This window comes from Heterodontus francisci, chromosome 18 (genome assembly GCF_036365525.1).
Source record: "Heterodontus francisci isolate sHetFra1 chromosome 18, sHetFra1.hap1, whole genome shotgun sequence".
NCBI classification, from domain to species: domain Eukaryota; kingdom Metazoa; phylum Chordata; class Chondrichthyes; order Heterodontiformes; family Heterodontidae; genus Heterodontus; species Heterodontus francisci.
In genome coordinates this window covers 86,241,598-86,266,804 of record NC_090388.1, presented here as the reverse complement: position 1 = coordinate 86,266,804, position 25,207 = coordinate 86,241,598, and the positions used below count along the sequence as shown (strand labels likewise).

Here is a 25,207-nt window from a genome sequence, read left to right as displayed (position 1 = left end):
GGAAGAAAAGACCTGAAGACCTGGGCTGTTTTGTAGAGTAGGGAATGCCTGCAAGGGGTGGGGCATGTTCAGAAAAGCTGCCCCAAACTCTGGGCTGCCAACTCGACCTTGGCAGCCCAGGTGGCGCTGCCACACGTTCCCCTACTATCCTTTGACCTGCAACAAACACCGCTCAGTCAGTTGCTGGGGCGGTGGTTTTCACAGCATCCGGCGGGGAGTGGGGTGCCAGTCCGAGTGGAAAAAGAATAAACACCGAGAGACGCGTCCCCTGGATACCGTGGCACAACCTGAGCCTGGGCTCAGTCCAAAGCCCGATCCCGGGGAAGCCACCTGCCCCAGGGCTGGGCTCAGGTCCAGGGTAACTAAGCAAAAGGAGGGTGCGGAGCTCTCTGATGACTTGGAGGACTCTGAGCCTCCGTGCCCCAGTGGGAAAAAGAGGAGAAGGCACCCCTCCACAGAGGTAACACAGGGCCCTGAGGTGCAGGGCCCACCTGCTGGAGGGGTGCTGCCTCCTGGTTCGGGTCCCCAGGTTCCCCCTGCCACCACAATCAAGGCCATAAGGCCTGGGCAGAAGCTCCCTACCCCTCTGGATGAGGGGAAGGGGAGATCCCTGTACATGTGGCTCCTCCTAGAGGAGCGAGTGGTGCCCTGCTTGTGGTGGGGGCACCTAGGGACACTCCTGGAGAAGCCTCACCATCTGTCGCTTGGTCGGATGCCCTTGGTGGAGGGGAAGGCGAGGACCCGACGGGTTGGCCCTCCCAGCTAAAGTCCAGTCCCAACCAGATGTATCCAACCCAGCTGCGTTTGAAAATGCTGCCCCGTCTGCGGAATCTGTGAGTGCTGGCGGGATGTGAGATGGCATCCTCTCTCCACCTCCGGTCCTGGCTCCGGTTGGATTGACGGAGTCGGGTACGACTGTCTTCCCTGGGCCACTCACTAGCCTGGAGATGGAGGTGGAGGGGGTCCTGAACCGCTGGCGCCCTTAGGCTCCAGTTCCATAGAGGAGCCCAAAGAGGACTCCTCTGCCGTTGAGACTTGGGGTGGGATGCTGACGGAGTCAGGACCAGCTGGGGCGGCCGGGACGTTTGTCCTACAGTGTGTGGTGGGAGCGTCCTCCCAGATGGTCTGCACTGGCGACATATGTTTTCCGCCAGTGTCACTGCCTTCAAGAGGACATGCAGCTCCCGGCGGAGAACGTTAGCCGCGCCTCTCTGAGGGCGTTGCTTTTCTTTTACCGGGATCGATTCAGAGTCTGGAACATGGTGGCCTCCGGTCAGGGCGCTCCCCCGCTGGTGCAGGAGAGGCTGTCCGGGCTACCAGCTCTGTGGATGGACCCATGGGCAGACGAGTAGCTGAAACCCCCGGGATGCCCTTCACTGTGGGTGACGTGGGGGTTCGGGAGTGTGGAGCGCAACCGGCTGAGCTGAGACCCGCTCCGCCGGAACAATTCATCGGACCTAGGCCCCGAAACCCTCCTCGGAACATAACCTCGGAAGAGGGCCAGGCAATGAGGACCCCCAGATGGCCCACAGCCTGGACCTGTGAATTGCCACCTTGGCCAGGCCCAGGAGCAGACCGATGAGGAAATCCTCCTCCCGGCCCACCCCTCTCCGTACCAGGTGCCCCAAGATCAGGAGCGTGGGACTGAAGTGCAACCAAAACTTGAGGAGTATGAATGGACCCCATGTCATTCCACACCGCACGAAGGGCTTTCTTGTACGTGCTGCGCCTGCACACTCTGCTTCCCTAGCCTGGACACGCTATGGCGGTCTGTCTTGCCATCTGGCGGCGAGGGGAAACCTCGGTGGAGGTCTCACTACAAGGGAGTCCTCCCCCTTTATATTGGGGACCTGGCGTGGAGAGTGCTGCACAGGGCAGTCTCGTGAAATAGACTTTTAAGTAGGATCATGGACTCCCAGACCGCCTGTAATTTCTACGGCCTGGATGAGTCTGTGTTCCACATGTATATGGAGTGTACGAGGTAGCAGCGCCTTTTTGAATATTTAATGGGAATGCTCAAGTGGGTGGGGGCTGTACAATTTTGCAGGGAGCTTTGCACTTTCATCAAGCACACAGGGAGGCGCCCCACCTCAATATTCCAGCCTGGCTAAAGAGAACAGGATAGCTTTCAGCTGATCCAGGTGAAGACCCCTCTCCCAACCGGAAGACGAGGAGTGGTACCAAAGACTGTTTAAAGTGCTCTGTGTACTACCTTTAAAATCAAGTCATCGCTTACAGCCTGTCTTTCCCTTCCCTGTAGATCCTCAGCCTCTCCCCTAACCTATTTGTTCATTTGTTATTCCTTGCAAACCTTTTATTTTTTGTTGGCATATGCACGCCTACAATTCGGGATGGGTTTAGCTCTTGAACCAATGGCAAGCCCGTCATCACCGGTGGCGGGACACTCAAACATCTATGCGGCTGCAGGCTCTGTGGCTGCCCATGTGACCCCGTCACCTTTTAGACTACCAACCTCTAGCTGTGCCTACTCCAACATGTCTATTGAGGCCTGCGTGAAAGTGGCTGAGGTTGTTGGCCCCTCGGCCATTTTTGCAAACTCGAAGATGTACGGGAAGATGCACTGCCATGCCTGCAAGAGGGTGGGCCATGTTCAGAAGACCTGCCCCAAGGTCCCGGTTGCCCACTCCACCTCAGCAGCCCAGGGTGGCGCTGCTGCACACCACCCCCACTCCTCCTGTACCCGTAGCTGCCACCGCAGGGCCGGTTCCAGAGGCAGTGGTTTTCATGGCCTCTGGTAAGGATGGGGGGCCTGTCTAAATGGAAGGAAGGCGCAGAAAAAGAATAAACACTGAGAGGCACGTCCTCTGGAAACCACGGCACAGCCTGAGCCTGGGCTCAGCCCAAGGCATGATCCCAGGAACCCACCTGCCCCAGGGCTGGGCTCAGGTCCAGGGTAAACAGGCAAAAGGAGGGTACAGAGGCCTCTGACATCATGGAGGACTCTGAGCCGTTGCGCCCTGGTGGGAAAAAGAGGAGAAGGCACCCCTCCACAGTGGTGATACAGGGCCCATCTGCTGGAGGGGATTTTCCTGCTGGTTCGGGTCCACAGGTTCCCTCTGCCACCACCACCAAGGGCATAAGGCCTGGGCAGGAGTTCCCTACCCCTCCGGATGGAGGGCAGGGGGAAGTCCCTGTAATGTGTGGCCCCTCCTGAAGGGGCAAGTGGAGCCCTGCTTGTGGTGTGGGAGCCTGGGGATGTTCCTGGAGAAGCCTCACCATCTGCCACTGGGTCAGGTGCCCTGAGTGGAGGGGAGGGTGAGGCCCCGAAGGTTCGTCCCTCCCAGCTAAAGTCCAGTCCCGACCAGGATGTACCTGACCCAGTTGCGATTCACAATGCTGCACCGTCTGCTGAGCCTGTGAGCGCTGGCAGTGGGGAGATGGCCTCTTCTCTCTGCCTCCGGTCCTGGCTCTAGCTGGATTACTGGAGTCTGGATCTACTGTCTCCCCTGGGCCGCTCACTGGCCTGGGGATGGAGGTAAAGGGGGGTCCTAAACCGCTGGCGACCATAGGCCCAGGTTCCCTACAAGAACTTAACGAGGACCCCTCCCCATCGAATCTGGGGGTGAGATCATGACGGAGGTGGGACCAGTTGGCGCGGCTGGAAGTCTGCCCCACAGTGTGCAGTGACAACCCGGAGGAGGATGGGGACTGTGTGTGGGGCACGGAAGACGATCTTGAATCCATCGCCAATGAGATGGTGGACACCCTCGTGCCTCCTAATGAGTCTCCTCCCATTCCCACTATGGAACTCTGGGACTTCCTTGCAGCCTGCAGGGGTTGCCACAATAAAGGTCAGCTGACCCTCGGCCGGTGGTCAAATCTGGCACTGATCATCCAGTGCATCTGAGCCACCCTCAGGAAAGGTACGGGAAAGGCGTGGGCACTGGTTTGAAGTGTTCCTCAATGGGTTGCTGGGGGAGTGGAAGGTGAGGTGCACTGTGGGGACAGATCAAAAGTAAGCTAATCAGCTAACAAACTAACTGTGGCGCTGTGGAGCTAATTTATAAAAAATAACAAGCAGAAGCTAACAGGACAGCTGCAGATAGCGTAATAGTAGCCTATTGTTTAATAATCAGCCTAACAGTTCAAGGAGGGGGGATGTGAAACTACTGAAATAAGATGCAAGAATAAAATGCTGGGACGAATGAACCAATCATGCACTGATAATAGAAGTCTGCAAACCACTCAGAAACAAGAGCGGGGGGGTGGGGGCGTTACTAGTTTTTTTTGAATAACTATAAGGAAGGTTTGCTGTAGTAAGCACATGTTCTTTTGTTTTGTTCTTTTGCATGTTCTTTTGTTTTGTTTTTGTTTCTTTTGTAACCTTGCAATGTAACAACCATATACTGCAATAAAGTTTCGAAAAGTTCATCTCTCTTTGTAACTAATGGGATCCAACAACTTGGCGAAGTCGGCAGGATCGCTGGAGGATAAAGACCGAAGCCCTGGACATCGGACCTATATCGGCCCCCGGAGGTAAGGACTCCTCTTTACTCTAAGAAGTCCTCGGCCGTTGTCTGGTTTCGGTACTCCACCACGCGATCCCGAACTCTTCTGAGGCTTGAGACCCGCTTTATAGACGTCTAAATCGGCTGTGTTCGATGGTAATACACCAGCCCGGCTGCAAAGCTCCACGGTACCTGTATAAGAAGCCCCACGGCTCGAGACCCCCTCCCCCACACAAAATTGGTACAATGACCGACAGTTGCCAACCACCGTAAAAGGCGGGCGAGCCCCGCCAGACGTTTCCGAAGATGAAATTCTTTGGCAGTTAAAAGGATATATCGAGCAACAGTTTAATTTGGCTAAAACCTGGACTGAAATTGAACAGAAATACGGTGTCTCCAAGGGACAGTGGTCCCTGGAAGATATAAAGAGAGTTTGGGGAAAAACGACCCGTTTAAAGGATGAAGAACGGACCCAATGGTCCTTAGTCGTAATGGGCCAGATCCGACAGTGTAATGAAATTATCTCAACGTGACCACGACCTGACTAATGTGAAGGTCCAATTGAAGGCAGTCTGCGAACAACTGAGAAAGGAAAAGCTTAAATTAGAAAAATTAGAGACTGAAAAACAATCTGGAGACTGAAATTAAAGAACTTAAAAAAACAATTACGAGACGGACAGGCGACCCAACCGAAGGGACCGGGACCGCCCTGCGGACCCCGCCGACCACAACCGTCTCACCTGTACCCGAATCTGGAGTCGTTACTAAAAGAACTACGAAAAACGCAACGGCGTGAAGCCGGTATCGAGGAAGCTGAGTCCTCCAGCGAAGAAAGTGATACTGATGATGAGTTTCCTTTTGCGCGGCTCGCTCCCCTTAAACAGAAACGCGTTAAGGTCAAGCAGGAAAAGAAGACTACAGACGGTAACGAGGTGATCACGTCTGAGCACAACACTTATTGGATGCATGTCCCAGCGGATCCTGAGAAAATTGATAAATGGTCCAAAGAATTGCCTGACCCGAAAAAGGGGGGTCAGAAGACATGGGAACAGTTGGAACGTTTGAAGGGAATTTACCACCTCCACCCGTGGGACGGTACAGATTTTGACTGTGATGGTGCCCGGGCGAGCGGGGCGAAGACTGAACAGAGATGTCCAAACTGCTTTGGGCGAGGACGAGCAACAACTAGATGCCAGATGGGCTGCGATTAGTCAGTGGCTGTGAGCGTTCTGTCCCGCAAAGACAGATTGGAATAAAATTACAGCCTGTCAGCAAAAAGGTACCGAAGAGGTGCGGGAGTATGAAGAGAGGTTTAGATCTCCTTGGCTGGAACACTCGGGGATAATGGACATTGCTCCAGAGGATCTGGATGATACCCGTTTTGTGACCTTGAAGTCTGCCTTTATTGCAGGGCTAAAACCAGAATTATCCAAGATGCTGAAGGTAACCTTACCAGAGTAGGAAGGCACAGGAGTAACCTACGCGCAGTTGATTGATCGATGCAGTCAGCTGGACAGGGACATGGAAGCAAAGCTCCGAGCTCTGCAGGCAGGTTGGACGTCCAAAGGCCCTGATAAGGCGCAAGATAGGTGACCCGGGGCATGCCACTACTGCAGGAAGGAAGGCCATTGGGCTAAGATGTGTAGAGCCAAGGGACGGGGAAGAGGACGGTAAGGATACAATCCGGCACCAAGACCGGGTCCCTCCCCTGAGGACAATGACCAAGAAAAATTCAAACAGTTGTTACCCCAGCAACGGAAGGAGATACTGGCGTTACTTGATGTGGCAAAAAACTAGCGGACCCCTCCCTCGCCCTTTCGGTGCCCCTCCTGGCACTAATAGAACAACAAAGAGATGGATTGTATATAACTGCGAGGGCGGGTGATCAGGATATAGACTGCCTGCTGGATACTGGGGCCGAATTAACGTATCTACCTCAACGATACGGGAACTCTATACCGATGGACGGTAAAGTTAAGACCGCCCACGGGGCTGGTGGCCATGGGTGGGTGATCAGGAAAACTCAGCCCATACGCATTGGTCTTGGCCCACACGAATTGATAACACCAGTCTGGATAGGTCCGGTGGGTCAGACCCTTCTGGGTATGAATGCTCTTACCCAGCTGAACTCCTCGTTGTATTTTGAAGGCGGTCAGGTAACATGGTCTATCAGAAGTCTGAAGGAGGAGGAGCTCGGGATAAGAACGACTGTGGACTACTTCAAATGGAACCGGCAATGTTTACAGGATCCGCTCCGCCTTGTACTAAACAATACCCCATCAGTCCAACATCTATTGCAGGAATTTTACCCATAATTAGACAGCTAGAGGAGCGAGGCGTGCTGGTTAAAACACACAGTACCTCAAACAGCCCTGTGTGACCAGGACGGAAACCAAACGGGACCTGGCGGCTTACTGTTGACTATAGAAAGGCTAACCAGTGTATTGATCAAAAGGCCCCTATGGTAGCTGGCACCTCCACAGTATTCAATGCCCTGAGGCCGGAACATAAATGGTTCTCTGTTATTGACAGGGCCAATGGATTTTGGTTGGTGCCACTGGCACCCAAGGTCCAACCGTGGTTCGCCTTTACCGTTCAACAACAACACTACACCTGGACCCGGCTGCCACAGGGTTTCCACAACAGCCCTACGGTATTTCATATGGCCCCACAAAACCATCTGAGGGAGTTACCTCCCATGCACTCCACGGTCATCCAGTACGTGGACGACATTCTGTTAGCCTCTGAAACGGAAGAACAACACGAACAAGATCTGCGTACCCTGCTGGACCACCTTCATCAGAGAGGACACAAAGCCAGTATTGACAAAGCACAGATAGCCCAAGAAGAGGTCGTGTACCTGGGACAAAAGATTTCAAAAGGAAAGAGGGAACTTACCCAGGACAGGACCACAGTCATTTGAGCTGCCAAACTGCCCACCACTATCCAGGAGATTAGGTCCTTTTTGGGACCTAAACGGGAAACCGTTTACCCTGTTTGTACATGAAAAAGAGGGATACATGACCGCCATATTGACACAGGAGCATGGGGACCAACAGAGACCTATTGGATACTATTCGAGAAAACTGGACACCGTGGCCCTAGGATGGGGCAGTTGCCTAAGGGCCATGGAAGCCACATGCCAAGCTGTGATGGCTACTGCAGGTCTGGTATTGGACCAAAAGCTAACAGTCAAGTGTCTGCACACCGTCCACACACTGCTGTCCATGAATAGAGTATCCCAAGTGACAGCAGCCAGATGGACCCAATGGACAACGGTCCTAGAGGCCCCCAACCTCCATATAGTCCGAGCCAGCCCGGTAAACCCAGAAGATATGCTCCCGTTGCCTGGGGAGCAAGAGGGGGAAGAGCATGACTGCGTGGAGGCTGTGAGAGAGACAGAGGAAGTAACCTTAGCAGCAGAGGAGGCATTACACAATGCAGATTTAATCCTTTTTACAGACGGCTCCTCCTTTGTTGACAACGGTACCCGGAAAGCAGGATGGACGGTGACAACCCTGCACAAAGTTAGGGTGACTCCGAACAGAACTACGGGCCTGAGTCCATTTGAAATAATAACAGGGAGACCCATGTCTCTGCCGGGAACAATTGACTTGCGAAAAGCTGATTGTCACCTGGTGAGTGACGATCCACTAGAATATTGTCAGAACCTAACAAATGCTATCAGTTCTGCTTCCTCGCAGGTATCGGCAGCTTGGGGTGTCCCACCAGAAGGAGGGCACGACATTGTCCCGGGAGTCTGGGTCTACATGAAGAAAATACATAAAGAACCATTGGGCGCCAAGTGGGAGGGACCTTTCCAGGTGCTACTGACCACCCAGTCAGCAGTTAAGATGGAAGGGAAGAAAACAAGTCAAGCGAGCAATCCGTGACTAAATATCGACCTGCTATCAGGACAATTACCATTTGCCAATATGTTCAGAATTTTTATTATCCTCTTTGCATGCATTTTAAGTATCTGCTTACTTTTGGCTAACCAAACCTTTCCACTTTGGGGAACTAATCGAGTGTCCAGGGAAATGCACGTTGATAGAGAAACTCAAACAACCCCCAACCCCCACCTTATGGAGTTGGGCGACCGGGTGGTTGGGCTCAATAGGGACCTCAATGGTACAGGGTTTGATCTTTTTTGTTATAATCATAATTTTGTATTTTACGTTTTTGCTTATTAAGTGCTGTTGTAAACAAGTAACTGAAACCCCTGCCCTTACAGAGCTCCCACCGTCCCCTCTTGTGGCACAAGTGGGCAACGTATTAAGCGCAACCCCTCCAGGTGTTGAAGGCTGTTTCTAGACAAGTAGAGACCATTAAAGGCACCGAGGCGGGATTGACGGAATGATTCTTAAAGAAGTTTGAAGAATCAAAGGGGGGACTGTGGGGACAGATTAAAAGTAAACTAATCAACTAACAGACTAACTGTGGAGCCAATTTATAAAAAATAACAAGCAGAAGCTAACAGGACAGCTGCAGATAGCTTAATAGTAGCCTATTGTTTAATAATCAGCCTAACAGTTCAAGGAGGGGGGAATGTGAAACTACTGAAATAAGATGCAAGAATAAAATGCTGGGACGAATGAACCAATCATGCACTGATAATAGAAGTCTGCAAACCACTCAGAAACAAGGGGGGAGGGGGGGTGGCGTTACTAGTTTTGTTTGAATAACTATAAGAAAGGCTTGCTGTAGTGAGCACATGTTCTTTTGTTTTGTTCTTTTGCAATAAAGTTCCTAAAAGTTACGGTCGGACCTCGTCTCTCTTTGTAACTGATGGGATCCAACATGCACCTCCACTATCTCCTCACAGTGAGGTGTTGGTGACAGTTTTAAGTACCTTTGACATGAAGATAACCATAGCCAGCCTCAACATCAACAGCAGCAGATTTCACAATCTCTCAGTCCTCAGGGAAGGGAGATACGCGGTGAGCTTTCTGCAGGAAACCCACACCGTTCAGGAAGACGAAGCCACCTGGCTCCTGGAGTGGCAGGGTGGGGTCTACATGAGTCACCTCACCCCTATTTCGAGTGGGGTGGCTATCTTGTTGGCCCCGACTTTTCAGCTGGAGATCTTGGGGGTCAAGGAGTTTGTGCCGAGCCGTTTGCTCCAACTTGCCCTTTGCCTGGGTAGCGTGCCGCTCCACCTTGTGAACGTGTGCGCACCCAGACCCGACGCATTGCAAGCGCGCTTCTTTAAAGAAGTGTCTGCTCTCTTGAGCTCTATCGATAGCGGCGAGTGCATCATCCTCAGGGGGAGTTTAATTGTACCCTTGAGATGAGGGTTCTCTCCAGTACTCAGCGCGGCCAAACGTTGATGGAGAAGTTGAGGGGACTGATCAGCTCCCTCGACTTGGTGGACGTCTGACGGAACCTCCATCCCGACTCCAGTGTCTTCACATGGAGGTCTGGAGGAGGAGGATCCCGAATCGACCGCCTCTACATTTCGCAGGCGTACATCTCCCGCGTCTTGGTGGCTTTCATATGGCTGGTGCCATGCTCGGACCACCACCTGGTGTGGGCGGAGCTCACTCCGCTCCGCATGCAAGCGGAGTCCACGTACTGGCACTTTAACAACTGGCTGCTGGAGGATGAGCAATTCCAGGACTCGTTCCATCAATTCTGGGCCAACTGGAGAAGGAAGCAGGGGGGCTTCCCCTCCTTGAGGCTATGGTCGGATGTGGGCAAGACTCACATCCATGTCTTCTGTCAGCAGTACGCGAAGGGATCAACCAAGAGGTGGGAAGCCGAGATCGTGCACCGAGAGAGGGAGGTGCTCGACCCACATTAGTCAGGCCGTCGTGGACCCGGCCCTGTGGCAGGTGTACAAAGAGAAAAAGGGCATGCTGAGGGACCTGCATCTTGTAGGGTCCCAAGGAGCGTACGTGAGGTCGAGGATCCAGATCCAGGAGTATTTGGACAGCTCCTCACTCTTCTCCTACTCGCTGGAAAATTGGTGGGGGTCCGTAATTAGCTCGCCTAGCTGCTGGCTAACGATGGTTCCTCCGTCACTGATTCAGAGGGAATGGGCCTCTTGGTCTGTACCTATTATGGCATGTTATTCTCTCTGGATCCATCAAGCGAGGACGCGTACAGAGTCTTGTGGGAGGACCTGTCAAAGGTCAGCCCAGAGAGTGCTGAATGACTGGAGGCTCTGTTCACTTAGGTGGAGTTGACTGGTGCCCTCCATCAGCTCTCCAGGGACAAATCCCCAGGGCTGGACGGGCTGACCATGGAGCTCCTCAGGGTGTTCTAGGATGTCCTGTGGGGCGATGACACGTGGGTCCTGGGGAAAAGCCTGGCAACTGGAGAGATACCCCACTCGTAGTGCAGGGCAGTCATTGTCCTGCTGCCGAAGAGGGGCAACCTCCGCTTGCTTAAGAACTGGCATCTGGTCTCTCTCCTCAGCACGGATTACAAGATCTTTGCCCGGGCTCTGTCTACCTACCTGGACTCTGTGCTGGCCCACATGATCCACCCTGACCAGTCCTACATGGTCCCGGGCTGGTCCATCCAGGACAACATCCACCTGGTCCAAGATCTGATCCATCTTTTCCAGAAGACTGGTCTGTCGGTTGCCTTTCTCTCCCTCGATCAGGGGAAGGCATTCAACAGGGTGGATCACATATCTTTTTGGGATTCTGCGTGTCTTCAGACTTGGGCTGCATTTTGTGGCTCGGGTGCGATTTTTATACGCCGCTGCAGAGTGTCTGGTCAAAGCTAACGGGTCCTTAACGGCATCCCTTCACTTTGGAAGAGGCGTACTTCAGGGATGCCCCATGTCCGACCTATTATATACCATCTGGATGGAGCTATTCCTGTGCCTGCTTCGCAGGAGGCTGGCGGCTTTGGCTGTATGCGGGTCGACCTCTTGGCTTACGCCGATTACGTGCTCCTCAAGGATCAATTGGGAGAAATGTTGGTCATTGGCGGGTGGACTCCCTGCCGGAGGAGTGAGCACCTTTTGCATGGAGCACCACGCACCTCCTCTATCTAGGAGTCCACCTTAGTCCCGCTGAGGAAGCCTGGCCGGCAAACTGGCAGAAGTTAGAGGTGAAAGTCACCACTCGGCTGGGGCGTTGGACAGGACTGCTCCGAGTGCTTTCCTACAGGGGCTGAGCGCTGGTCATAAACCAACTGGTGGCCTCTATGCTGTGGTCACTTTGGCCATGCCCCCTGCATCTGCCACCACGATCCAGAAGAAACTCGTTTATTTCTTCTGGGGCAAGAGGAAACACTGGGTCTCTGCCGCGGTCCAGAGTCTCCCGATCGAGGAGGGCAACCAGTCGCTGGTGTGCGACCACACCTAGGCTGTGACTCTCTGCCTTCAGACCCTGCAGATACCTATACGTTGAGCGTTCTCCCAGATGGTGTGTGTTGGCGACGTATTTTTTCTACCAGGGCACAGCCTTCAAGATGATACGCAGCTCCCGACGGCTAACATTAGCCGTGCCTCTCTGATGGAGTTGCCTGTCTTTTACTGGGATCTGTTCAGAGTCTGGAACATAGTCGCCTGCAGTCAGGGCGCTCCCCCACTGGCAGAAGAGAGGGCTCTGGCTGTCTGGGCGGCCAGCTCTGGGGATGGACCGATGGGCGGAGGAGTAGCCGAAGCCTTCAGGATGTCCCTCACTATGGGTGATGAGGGGGCTCGGAAATGTAGAGCGCTCCCGGCTGTGCTGACCCCTGCTTGGCCGCAACTGCTCATCGGACCCAGGCTCCGAAACCCTCCTCAGGGGGGCGGTCCCACACAACCTGAGCCACCTCTCGGAAATGCCCTCCGTGCCATTCCACACCGTGCAGAGGTGTTTTCTGTATGGGCTGCTCCTGCACACTCTCCAGACCTCACTGTCTGCTGCCCGGACATGGTGGTCAGTGTTGCCATCTGGCAGCGAGGGGAAACCCTCTACGTGGGAGTCCTCCCCCTTTACATCGAGCACCTGGGATGGAAGTTGCTGCACAGGGCAGTCCCATGCAATATGCTTTTAAGTAGGTTCATGGACTCCCAGGCTGCCTGTAATTTCTGTGGCCTGGACAAGTCTGTGTTCCCTGTTTCCATGGAGTGTGCGAGGTTGCAGCCCCTCTTTGAGTTTTTAAGGGGGTGCAGAGGGGCATGGGCCGGGAGGAGGATCTCCTCATCCATCTGCTCCTAGGCCTGGCCAAGGTGACAATTCACAGATCCAGGCTGCGGGCCATCGGGGGGTCCATCCACCCTGATTGCCTGCCCCTCTTCTGAGGTTATGTTTGCACTCCCGGTGTCCCTGGAGAAGGAGCACGCGGTGTCCGCCGATTCGTTTGAGGCCTTCCGCGATCAGTGGGTATCGCAGGGGCTGGAGTGCATCATTGATGTACAGAATGCTATTTTAATTTGAGTTTTGCTTTATTTATCTGCTTTTAATAGTTATTTATTTAAAATGCATATAAAGGGGCCTGGAGAATAAAGGCCACCTAAAGGAAAATAAAATGGAGTTAGATACAGAGTAAAGCTCCCTCTACGCTATCCCCATCAAACACTCCCTCATACAGCACGAGGTTGGCTGTTGCCTAATTGAGACGCCTGAGTGCTGATGCACAAAAAAGAAATGTGTTAGGTACAGGCGACTGTTGGTTCTGAGTGACTCAAAGGAGAGCGTTGGATTAATCATACCAGAGAGAATATTTCAAGCAGACCTGAAACTTGTAACATGATGCATTCCCTTTGGTGGAAGAGGTGCATTAGGGTAACATAGCCTTCTCGGAAGAAGGAGCAGGAGGGAGGGGGAAGGCAGAGAAAGGAAAGTGGAGTGAAGAGAGGAGTGATGGGATAGGAGAAAGAAGACAGAGGTTGGAGAATGGAGAGGACAAAGAGGCGAGGGAAGAGAGGAGGGTGGAGGAGAGAGGGGAAATAGGTGAGGGGAAGAGAGGAGAGGGGGCGGGAAGAGGGGAGAGGGGAGGAAAGAGGGGAGATATGGGAGAGGGGAGTGAAAGGAGAGAGGGGAGGGGAGAGAGGAGACGGGAGAGCGCGAGGGGAGAGAGGAGACGGAAGAGGGCGAGGGAAGAGAGGGGAAGGGAGACAGGGGAGAGGGGAAGGGAGAGTGGAGAGAGGGGTGAGAGGGGAAGGGAGATTTTTTTTATTATTCATGCATGGGATGTGGGCGTCGCTGGCTCTGCCAGCATTTATTGCCCATCTCTAATTGCCCTTGAGAAGGTGGTGGTGAGCTGCCTTCTTGAACTGCTGCAGTCCATGTGAGGTAGGTATACCCACAGTGCTGTTAGGAAGGGAGTTCCAGGATTTTGACCCAGCGAATGTGAAGGAACGGCGATATAGTTCCAAGTCAGGATGGAGTGTGACTTGGAGGGGAACTTCCAGGTGGTGGTGTCTCCATGTATCCGCTGCCCTTGTCCTTCCTGGTGGTAGAAGACGCGGATTTGGAAGGTGCTGTCGAAGGAGCCTTGGTGAATTGCTATAGTGCATCTTGGAGATGGTACACACTGCTGCCACTGTGCGTCAGTGGTGGAAGGAGTGAATGTTTGTGCATTGGGTGCCAATCAAGTGGGCTCGTATGTCTTGGATGGTGTCGAGCTTCTTGAGTGTTGTTGGAGCTTCACTCATCCAGGCAAGTGGAGAGTATTCCATCACACTCCTGACTTGTGCCTTGTTGATGGCGGACAAGCACTGGGGAGTCAGGAGGTGAGTTACTTGCCTCAGAATTCCCAGCCTCTGACCTGCTCTTGTAGCCACAGTATTTATGTGCCTGGTCCAGTTCAGTTTCTGGTCAATGGTGCCCCCTGGATGTTGATAGTGGGGGATTCAGCGATGGTAATGCCATAGAATGTCAAGGGGAGATGGTTAGATTCTCTCTTGTTGGAGATGGTCATTGCCTGGCAGTTGTGTGTCGCAAATATTACTTGCCACTTATCAGCCCAAGCCTGGATATTGTCCAGGTCTTGCTGCATTTCTACACGGACCGCTTCAGTATCTGAGGAGTCACGAATGGTGCTGAACATTGTGCAATCATCAGCGAACATCCCCACTTCTGACCTTATGATTGAAGGAAGGTCATTGATGAAGCAGTTGAAGATGGTTGGGCCATGGACACTACCCTGAGGAACTCCTGCAGCGATGTCCTGGGTCTGAGATGATTGACCTCCAACAACCACAACCATCTTCCCTTGTGCTAGGTATGACTCCAACCAATGAAGAGTTTTCCCCTTGATTCCCATTGACTCCAGTTTTGGTAGGGCTCCTTGATGCCATACTCGGTCAACTGCTGCCTTGATGTCAAGGGCAGTTACTCTCACTTCACCCCTGGAGTTCAGCTCTTTTATCTATGTTTGGACTAAGGCTATAATGAGGTCAGGAGCTGATTGGCCCAGGCGGAACCCAAACTGAGCATCAGTGAGGTTATTGCTGAGCAAGTGCTGCTTGATAGTGCTGTTGACGACCCCTTCTATCACTTTGCTGATGATCGAGAGTAGACTGATAGGGCAGTAATTGGCGGGTTGGATTTGTCTTGCTCTTTGAGTCGAGGACATACCTGGGCAATTTTCCACATTGCTGGGTAGATGTCAGTTTGAGCATGGCTACTCGACCCGAACCTGACCAGACCCGACGACATGTGTCGGGTTCGGGTTGGGTGGGGTCTCTCTTCCGGGTCCAGCTTGGGCTTGGGTTGGGCCGGGTTAGCCTTTAGGTCAGGGAGCGAAAAGCTTCAAGATTTGAACAGCCCGGACATCAAAGGCGGGAAACGTGCATCCGGACTTCACGCTAGTCTGCAGTGAGCGATTCCATCCAAGGTAGAGCACAACTTCTTCGACATAATCAACTTCATTCCAGTAGTCGGGTCTAGTCGGGTTGGGTGCGGGAAAAAATCAAAGGTGTCGAGTCGGATTTCAATTGCATACCGGAGCAGGCCTTTAATGTCAGTGTTGTAGCTGTACTGGAACAGCTTGGCTAGGGGCGTGGCTAGTTCAGGAGCACAAGTCTTCAGTACTATTGCCGGAATATTGTCAGGACCAGTAGCCTTTGCAGTATCCAATGCTTTCAGCCATTTCTTGATATCATGTGGAGTGAATCGGATTGGCTGAAGACTGGCATCTGTGATGCTGGAGATCTCAGGAGGAGGCTGAGATGGATCATCCACTTGGCACTTCTGGCTGAAGATGGATGCAAATGTTTTAGCCTTGTCTTTTGCACTGATGTGCTGGGCTCCCTTATCATTGAAGACAGGGATATATGTACAGCCTCCTCATCCCGTCAGTTGCTGAATTGTCCACCACCATTCACAAAGGGATGTAGCAGGACTGCAGAGCTTAGATCTGATCCATTTGCCTGGGATCACTTAGCTCTGTCTATTACATGCTGCTTATGCAGTTTAGCACGCAGATAGTCCTGTGTTGTAGCTTCACCAGGTTGACACCTCATTTTGAGGTATGCCTGGTGCTGATCCTGGCATGCCCTCCTGCACTCTTCATTGAACCGGGGTTGGTCTCCTGGCTTGATGGTAATGGTAGAGTGAGGGATATGCTGGGCCATGAGGTTACAGATTGTGGTTGAGTACAATTCTGATGCTGCTGATGGCCCACAGCACCTCATGGATTCCCAGTTTTGAGTTGCTAGATGTGTTCAAAATGTATCCCATTTAGCACGAGAGGAGCGTGGGGGGAAGAAACGAGAGGAGGCGGGGGGTAAGGAGAGAGGAGGCGGGGGGAAGGAGAGAGGAGGCGGGGGGAAGGAGAGAGGGGGCGGGGGGAAGGAGAGAGGGGGCGGGGGGAAGGAGAGAGGAGGCGGGGGGAAGGAGAGAGGAGGCGGGGGGAAGGAGAGAGGAGGCGGGGGGAAGGAGAGAGGAGGCGGGGGGAAGAGAGAGGAGGCGGGGGGAAGAGAGAGGAGGCGGGGGGGAAGAGAGAGGAGACGGGGGGGAAGAGAGAGGAGGCGGGGGGGAAGAGAGAGGAGGCGGGGGGGAAGAGAGAGGAGGCGGGGGGGAAGAGAGAGGAGGCGGGGGGGAAGAGAGAGGAGGCGGGGGGGAAGAGAGAGGAGGCGGGGGGGAAGAGAGAGGAGGCGGGGGGGAAGAGAGAGGAGGCGGGGGGGGAAGAGAGAGGAGGCGGGGGGGGGAAGAGAGAGGAGGCGGGGGGGGGAAGAGAGAGGAGGCGGGGGGGGGAAGAGAGAGGAGGCGGGGGGGGGGAAGAGAGAGGAGGCGGGGGGGGGAAGAGAGAGGAGGCGGGGGGGGAAGAGAGAGGAGGCGGGGGGGGGAAGAGAGAGGAGGCGGGGGGGGGAAGAGAGAGGAGGCGGGGGGGGGAAGAGAGAGGAGGCGGGGGGGGAAGAGAGAGGAGGCGGGGGGGGGAAGAGAGAGGAGGCGGGGGGGGGGGAAGAGAGAGAGGAGGCGGGGGGGGGGAAGAGAGAGAGGAGGCGGGGGGGGGGAAGAGAGAGGAGGCGGGGGGGGGGAAGAGAGAGGAGGCGGGGGGGGGAAGAGAGAGGAGGCGGGGGGGGGGAAGAGAGAGGAGGCGGGGGGGGGGAAGAGAGAGGAGGCGGGGGGGGGGAAGAGAGAGGAGGCGGGGGGGGGGAAGAGAGAGGAGGCGGGGGGGGGGAAGAGAGAGGAGGCGGGGGGGGGAAGAGAGAGGAGGCGGGGGGGGGAAGAGAGAGGAGGCGGGGGGGGGGAAGAGAGAGGAGGCGGGGGGGGGGAAGAGAGAGGAGGCGGGGGGGGAAGAGAGAGGAGGCGGGGGGGGAAGAGAGAGGAGGCGGGGGGGGGGGGAAGAGAGAGGAGGCGGGGGGGGGGGAAGAGAGAGGAGGCGGGGGGGGGGGGGAAGAGACAGGAGGCGGGGGAAGAGGGGGGCCAGAGAGAGGGGGGAGGAGAGAAGAGAGAAAGAGAAAGGGGAGAAAGAGAGAGGAGGGGGCAGAGAGGTGGGAAGAGAGAGGAGGGGGAAAAGAAACAGGAGGGGGGAAAGAGAGATGGGGAAGAGAGAGGAAGGGGGAAGACAGAGGAGGAGGGAAGAGAGAGGAGGGAGAAGAGAGGGGGAGGAGAGAGGGGGGAGCAGAGGGGGAAAGAGAGAGGAGGGGGGAAAAAGAGAAGAGGGGGAAAAGAGAGAGGGGAAAAGAGAGAGGGGGGAAGAGAGAGTGGGGGAAGAGAGAGTGGGGGAAGAGAGAGTGGGGGAAGAGAGAGTGGGGGAAGAGAGAGTGGGGCGGGGGGGGGGGTGGGGGGTAGAGAGGAGAGGGGTGAGGGGAGAGTTTCACTGTCAAGAAACCCCTGTCAAATTGAGGAATATCCCCCTGTAGGACTTCTGAATAGAGCTATTAATCAGCTGTATCTCAAACTCGATTATTAACAACAGCATGAACAAATAAAACAGTGTTCTTCTGAGTATGACCAGTACCTAAATGATGTTCTTAATGATGATTGTAAATGACGAACACCTGAAATTACCTCCTATCTCCACTTTGCCTTCCTTATCATCTTCCACTGGTGTCTTGTGGTCTGGATAATCAATTTATTAGCTCCTTCATCCCATTGCCTTCTTCCATGTCCAAATTCTCCAGCTCTCTGACCCTGCTCCAGCTCTCTGACCCTGCGAGATCACTCCAGCTCTCTGACCCTGCGAGATCGCTCCAGCTCTCTGACCCTGCTTCAGCTCTCTGACCCTGCGTGATCTCTCCTGATTTCTGACCCTGCTCCAGCTCTCTGACCCTGCGAGAACACGCCAGCTCTCTGACCCTGCTCCTGCCCTCTGACCCTGCTTGATCACTCCAGCTCTCTGACCCTGCTCCTGCTCTCTGACCCCGCGTGATCGCTCCTGCTCTCTGACCCTGCGTGATCTCACCAGCTCTCTGACCCTGCTCCTGCTCTCTGACCCTGTTGATCGCTCCAGCTCTCTGACCCTGCGTGATTGCACCAGCTCTCTGACCCTGCGTGATCACTCCTGCACTCTGACCCTGCTCCTGCTCTCTGACCCCGCGTGATCTCTCCTGCTCTCTGACCCTGCTTGATCACTCCAGCTCTCTGACCCTGTGTGATCTCTCCTACTCTCTGACCCTGCGTGATCTCTGCTGCTCTCTGACCCTGCTCCTGCTGTCTGACCCTGCAATCTTGCACCAGCTCTCTGACCCTGCGTGATCACTCCTGCTCTCTGACCCCGCGTGATCTCTCCTGCTCTCTGACCCTGCTTGATCACTCCAGCTCTCTGACCCTGTGTGATCTCTCCTACTCTCTGACCCTGCGTGATCTCTCCTACTCTCTGACCCTGCTCCTGCTGTCTGACACTGCTTGATTGCACCATCTCTCTGACCCTGCGTGATCACTCCTGCTCTCTGACCCTGCGTGATCTCTCCAGCTCTCTGACCCTGCGTGATTTCTCCAGCTCTCTGACCCTGCGTGATCGCTCCTGCTCTCTGACCCTGCTTCAGCTCTCCTGCTCTCTGACCCTGCTCCTGCTCTCTGACCCTGCGTGATCTCTCCAGCTCTCTGACCCTGCATGATTTCTCCAGCTCTCTGACCCTGCGTGATCGCTCCAGCTCTCTGACCCTGCTCGATCGCCCCAGCTCTCTGACCCTGCTCCTGCTCTCTGACCCTGCGTGATCTCTCCAGCTCTCTGACCCTGCTCCTGCTCTATGACCCTGCTTCAGCTCTCTGACCCTGCGTGATCGCTCCTGCTCTCGGACACTGCTCCTGCTCTCTGACCCTGCGTGATCGCTCCAGCTCTCTGACACTGCGTGATCGCTCCTGCTCTCTGACACTGCTCCTGCTCTCTGACCCTGCGTGATCGCTCCAGCTCTCGGACCCTGAGTGATCTCTCCAGCTCTCTGACCCTGCGTGATCGCTCCAGCTCTCTGACCCTGCGTGATCGCTCCAGCTCTCTGACCCTGCGTGATCGCTCCTGCTCTCTGACCATGCGACATCTCTCCTGCTCTCTGACCATGCGACATCTCTCCTGCTCTCTGACCCTGCGACATCACTCCAGCTATCTGACCCTGCGTGATCTCTCCTGCTCTCTGACCCTGCGTGATCGCTCCAGCTCTCTGACCCTGCGTGATCTCTCCAGCTCTCTGACCCTGCTCCTGCTCTCTGACCCTGAGTGATCTCTCCAGCTCTCTGACCCTGAGTGATCTCTCCAGCTCTCTGACCCTGCGTGATCGCTCCAGCTCTCTGACCCTGCGTGATCGCTCCAGCTCTCTGACCATGCGACATCTCTCCTGCTCTCTGACCCTGCTCCTGCTCTCTGACCCTGCGTGATCTCTCCAGCTCTCTGACCCTGCGACATCACTCCAGCTATCTGACCCTGCGTGATCTCTCCTGCTCTCTGACCCTGCGTGATCGCTCCAGCTCTCTGACCCTGCGTGATCTCTCCAGCTCTCTGACCCTGCTCCTGCTCTCTGACCCTGCGTGATCTCTGCTGCTCTCTGACCCTGCTCCTGCTGTCTGACCCTGCTTGATCACTCCAGCTCTCTGACCCTGTTGATCGCTCCAGCTCTCTGACCCTGCGGATTGCACCAGCTCTCTGACCCTGCGTGATCACTCCTGCTCTCTGACCCTGCTCCTGCTCTCTGACCCTGCGTGATCTCTCCAGCTCTCTGACCCTGCGTGATTTCTCCAGCTCTCTGACCCTGCGTGATCGCTCCTGCTCTCTGACCCTGCTTCAGCTCTCTGACGCTGCGTGCTCTCTCCTGCTCTCTGACTCTGGGTGATCGCTCCAGCTCTCTGACCCTTCTTCAGCTCTCCAGCTCTCTGACCCTGCTCGATCGCACCAGCTCTCTGACCCTGCGAGATCGCTCCAGCTCTCTGACCCTGCGACATCTCTCCAGCTCTCTGACCCTGCGTGATCGCTCCTGCTCCCTGACCCTGCTTCAGCTCTCTGACCCTGCGTGCTCTCTCCTGCTCTCTGACCCTGCTCCTGCTCTCTGACCCTGCGAGATCTCTCCAGCTGTCTGACCCTGCGAGATCTCTCCAGCTCTCTGACCCTGCGAGATCGCTCCAGCTCTCTGACCCTGCGTGCTCTCTCCTGCTCTCTGACCCTGCTCCTGCTCTCTGACCCTGCGTGATCGCTCCAGCTCTATGACGCTGCGTGATCGCTCCAGCTCTCTGACCCTGCGTGATCTCTCCTGCTCTCTGACCCTGCTCCTGCTCTCTGACCCTGTGCCAGCTCTCTGACCCTGCGGGATCTCTCCAGCTCTCTGACCCTGCGTGATCTCTCCTGATTTCTGACCCTGCTCCTGCTCTCTGACCCTGCGTGATCTCTCCAGCTCTCTGATCCTGCGAGATCGATCCAGCTCTCTGACCCTGCGGATTGCACCAGCTCTCTGACCCTGCGCGATCTCTCCTGCTCTCTGACCCTGCTCCTGCTCTCTGACCCTGCGTGATCTCTCCAGCTCTCTGACCCTGCGTGATTTCTCCAGCTCTCTGACCCTGCGTGATCGCTCCTGCTCTCTGACCCTGCTTCAGCTCTCTGACGCTGCGTGCTCTCTCCTGCTCTCTGACTCTGGGTGATCGCTCCAGCTCTCTGACCCTTCTTCAGCTCTCCAGCTCTCTGACCCTGCTCGATCGCACCAGCTCTCTGACCCTGCGAGATCGCTCCAGCTCTCTGACCCTGCGACATCTCTCCAGCTCTCTGACCCTGCGTGATCGCTCCTGCTCCCTGACCCTGCTTCAGCTCTCTGACCCTGCGTGCTCTCTCCTGCTCTCTGACCCTGCTCCTGCTCTCTGACCCTGCGAGATCTCTCCAGCTGTCTGACCCTGCGAGATCTCTCCAGCTCTCTGACCCTGCGAGATCGCTCCAGCTCTCTGACCCTGCGTGCTCTCTCCTGCTCTCTGACCCTGCTCCTGCTCTCTGACCCTGCGTGATCGCTCCAGCTCTATGACGCTGCGTGATCGCTCCAGCTCTCTGACCCTGCGTGATCTCTCCTGCTCTCTGACCCTGCTCCTGCTCTCTGACCCTGTGCCAGCTCTCTGACCCTGCGGGATCTCTCCAGCTCTCTGACCCTGCGTGATCTCTCCTGATTTCTGACCCTGCTCCTGCTCTCTGACCCTGCGTGATCTCTCCAGCTCTCTGATCCTGCGAGATCGATCCAGCTCTCTGACCCTGCGCGATCGCTCCAGCTCTCTGACCCTGCGCGATCTCTCCTGCTCTCTGACCCTGCGCGATCTCTCCTGCTCTCTGACCCTGCGCGATCTCTCCTGCTCTCTGACCCTTCTTCAGCTCTCTGACCCTGCGTGATCGCCCCAGCTCTCTGACCCTGCTCCTGCTCTCTGACCCTGCGTGATCACTCCAGCTCTCTGACCCTGCGTGATCGCTCCTGCTCTCTGACCCTGCTCCTGCTCTCTGACCCTGCGTGATCTCTCCAGCTCTCTGACCCTGCTCCTGCTCTATGACCCTGCTTCAGCTCTCTGACCCTGCGTGATCGCTCCTGCTCTCGGACACTGCTCCTGCTCTCTGACCCTGCGTGATCGCTCCAGCTCTCTGACACTGCGTGATCGCTCCTGCTCTCTGACACTGCTCCTGCTCTCTGACCCTGCGTGATCGCTCCAGCTCTCTGACCCTGAGTGATCTCTCCAGCTCTCTGACCCTGCGTGATCGCTCCAGCTCTCTGACCCTGCGTGATCGCTCCAGCTCTCTGACCATGCGACATCTCTCCTGCTCTCTGACCCTGCTCCTGCTCTCTGACCCTGCGTCATCTCTCCAGCTCTCTGACCCTGCGACATCACTCCAGCTATCTGACCCTGCGTGATCTCTCCTGCTCTCTGACCCTGCGTGATCGCTCCAGCTCTCTGACCCTGCGTGATCTCTCCAGCTCTCTGACCCTGCTCCTGCTCTCTGACCCTGCGTGATCTCTGCTGCTCTCTGACCCTGCTCCTGCTGTCTGACCCTGCTTGATCACTCCAGCTCTCTGACCCTGTTGATCGCTCCAGCTCTCTGACCCTGCGTGATCACTCCTGCTCTCTGACCCTGCTCCTGCTCTCTGACCCTGCGTGATCTCTCCAGCTCTCTGACCCTGCGTGATTTCTCCAGCTCTCTGACCCTGCGTGATCGCTCCTGCTCTCTGACCCTGCTTCAGCTCTCTGACGCTGCGTGCTCTCTCCTGCTCTCTGACTCTGGGTGATCGCTCCAGCTCTCTGACCCTTCTTCAGCTCTCCAGCTCTCTGACCCTGCTCGATCGCACCAGCTCTCTGACCCTGCGAGATCGCTCCAGCTCTCTGACCCTGCGACATCTCTCCAGCTCTCTGACCCTGCGTGATCGCTCCTGCTCCCTGACCCTGCTTCAGCTCTCTGACCCTGCGTGCTCTCTCCTGCTCTCTGACCCTGCTCCTGCTCTCTGACCCTGCGAGATCTCTCCAGCTGTCTGACCCTGCGAGATCTCTCCAGCTCTCTGACCCTGCGAGATCGCTCCAGCTCTCTGACCCTGCGTGCTCTCTCCTGCTCTCTGACCCTGCTCCTGCTCTCTGACCCTGCGTGATCGCTCCAGCTCTCTGACCCTGCGTGATCGCTCCTGCTCTCTGACCCTGCTTCAGCTCTCCTGCTCTCTGACCCTGCTCCTGCTCTCTGACCCTGCGTGATCTCTCCAGCTCTCTGACCCTGCATGATTTCTCCAGCTCTCTGACCCTGCGTGATCGCTCCAGCTCTCTGACCCTGCTCGATCGCCCCAGCTCTCTGACCCTGCTCCTGCTCTCTGACCCTGCGTGATCTCTCCAGCTCTCTGACCCTGCTCCTGCTCTATGACCCTGCTTCAGCTCTCTGACCCTGCGTGATCGCTCCTGCTCTCGGACACTGCTCCTGCTCTCTGACCCTGCGTGATCGCTCCAGCTCTCTGACACTGCGTGATCGCTCCTGCTCTCTGACACTGCTCCTGCTCTCTGACCCTGCGTGATCGCTCCAGCTCTCTGACCCTGAGTGATCTCTCCAGCTCTCTGACCCTGAGTGATCTCTCCAGCTCTCTGACCCTGCGTGATCGCTCCAGCTCTCTGACCCTGCATGATCGCTCCAGCTCTCTGACCATGCGACATCTCTCCTGCTCTCTGACCCTGCTCCTGCTCTCTGACCCTGCGTCATCTCTCCAGCTCTCTGACCCTGCGACATCACTCCAGCTATCTGACCCTGCGTGATCTCTCCTGCTCTCTGACCCTGCGTGATCGCTCCAGCTCTCTGACCCTGCGTGATCTCTCCAGCTCTCTGACCCTGCTCCTGCTCTCTGACCCTGCGTGATCTCTGCTGCTCTCTGACCCTGCTCCTGCTGTCTGACCCTGCTTGATCACTCCAGCTCTCTGACCCTGTTGATCGCTCCAGCTCTCTGACCCTGCGGATTGCACCAGCTCTCTGACCCTGCGTGATCACTCCTGCTCTCTGACCCTGCTCCTGCTCTCTGACCCTGCGTGATCTCTCCAGCTCTCTGACCCTGCGTGATTTCTCCAGCTCTCTGACCCTGCGTGATCGCTCCTGCTCTCTGACCCTGCTTCAGCTCTCTGACGCTGCGTGCTCTCTCCTGCTCTCTGACTCTGGGTGATCGCTCCAGCTCTCTGACCCTTCTTCAGCTCTCCAGCTCTCTGACCCTGCTCGATCGCACCAGCTCTCTGACCCTGCGAGATCGCTCCAGCTCTCTGACCCTGCGACATCTCTCCAGCTCTCTGACCCTGCGTGATCGCTCCTGCTCCCTGACCCTGCTTCAGCTCTCTGACCCTGCGTGCTCTCTCCTGCTCTCTGACCCTGCTCCTGCTCTCTGACCCTGCGAGATCTCTCCAGCTGTCTGACCCTGCGAGATCTCTCCAGCTCTCTGACCCTGCGAGATCGCTCCAGCTCTCTGACCCTGCGTGCTCTCTCCTGCTCTCTGACCCTGCTCCTGCTCTCTGACCCTGCGTGATCGCTCCAGCTCTATGACGCTGCGTGATCGCTCCAGCTCTCTGACCCTGCGTGATCTCTCCTGCTCTCTGACCCTGCTCCTGCTCTCTGACCCTGTGCCAGCTCTCTGACCCTGCGGGATCTCTCCAGCTCTCTGACCCTGCGTGATCTCTCCTGATTTCTGACCCTGCTCCTGCTCTCTGACCCTGCGTGATCTCTCCAGCTCTCTGATCCTGCGAGATCGATCCAGCTCTCTGACCCTGCGCGATCGCTCCAGCTCTCTGACCCTGCGCGATCTCTCCTGCTCTCTGACCCTGCGCGATCTCTCCTGCTCTCTGACCCTGCGCGATCTCTCCTGCTCTCTGACCCTTCTTCAGCTCTCTGACCCTGCGTGATCGCCCCAGCTCTCTGACCCTGCTCCTGCTCTCTGACCCTGCGTGATCACTCCAGCTCTCTGACCCTGCGTGATCGCTCCTGCTCTCTGACCCTGCTCCTGCTCTCTGACCCTGCGTGATCTCTCCAGCTCTCTGACCCTGCTCCTGCTCTATGACCCTGCTTCAGCTCTCTGACCCTGCGTGATCGCTCCTGCTCTCGGACACTGCTCCTGCTCTCTGACCCTGCGTGATCGCTCCAGCTCTCTGACACTGCGTGATCGCTCCTGCTCTCTGACACTGCTCCTGCTCTCTGACCCTGCGTGATCGCTCCAGCTCTCTGACCCTGAGTGATCTCTCCAGCTCTCTGACCCTGCGTGATCGCTCCAGCTCTCTGACCCTGCGTGATCGCTCCAGCTCTCTGACCATGCGACATCTCTCCTGCTCTCTGACCCTGCTCCTGCTCTCTGACCCTGCGTCATCTCTCCAGCTCTCTGACCCTGCGACATCACTCCAGCTATCTGACCCTGCGTGATCTCTCCTGCTCTCTGACCCTGCGTGATCGCT

General features: G+C 55.9%; 1 protein-coding gene across 2 annotated transcripts in view; it reads right to left on the bottom strand.

Moving 5' to 3' along the window:
• LOC137379758 (uncharacterized) overlaps window positions 1-25,207 on the bottom strand; it is a 472,575-nt gene that overhangs the window by 4,157 nt on the left and 443,211 nt on the right. The gene's annotated exons all lie outside the window — the stretch shown is intronic.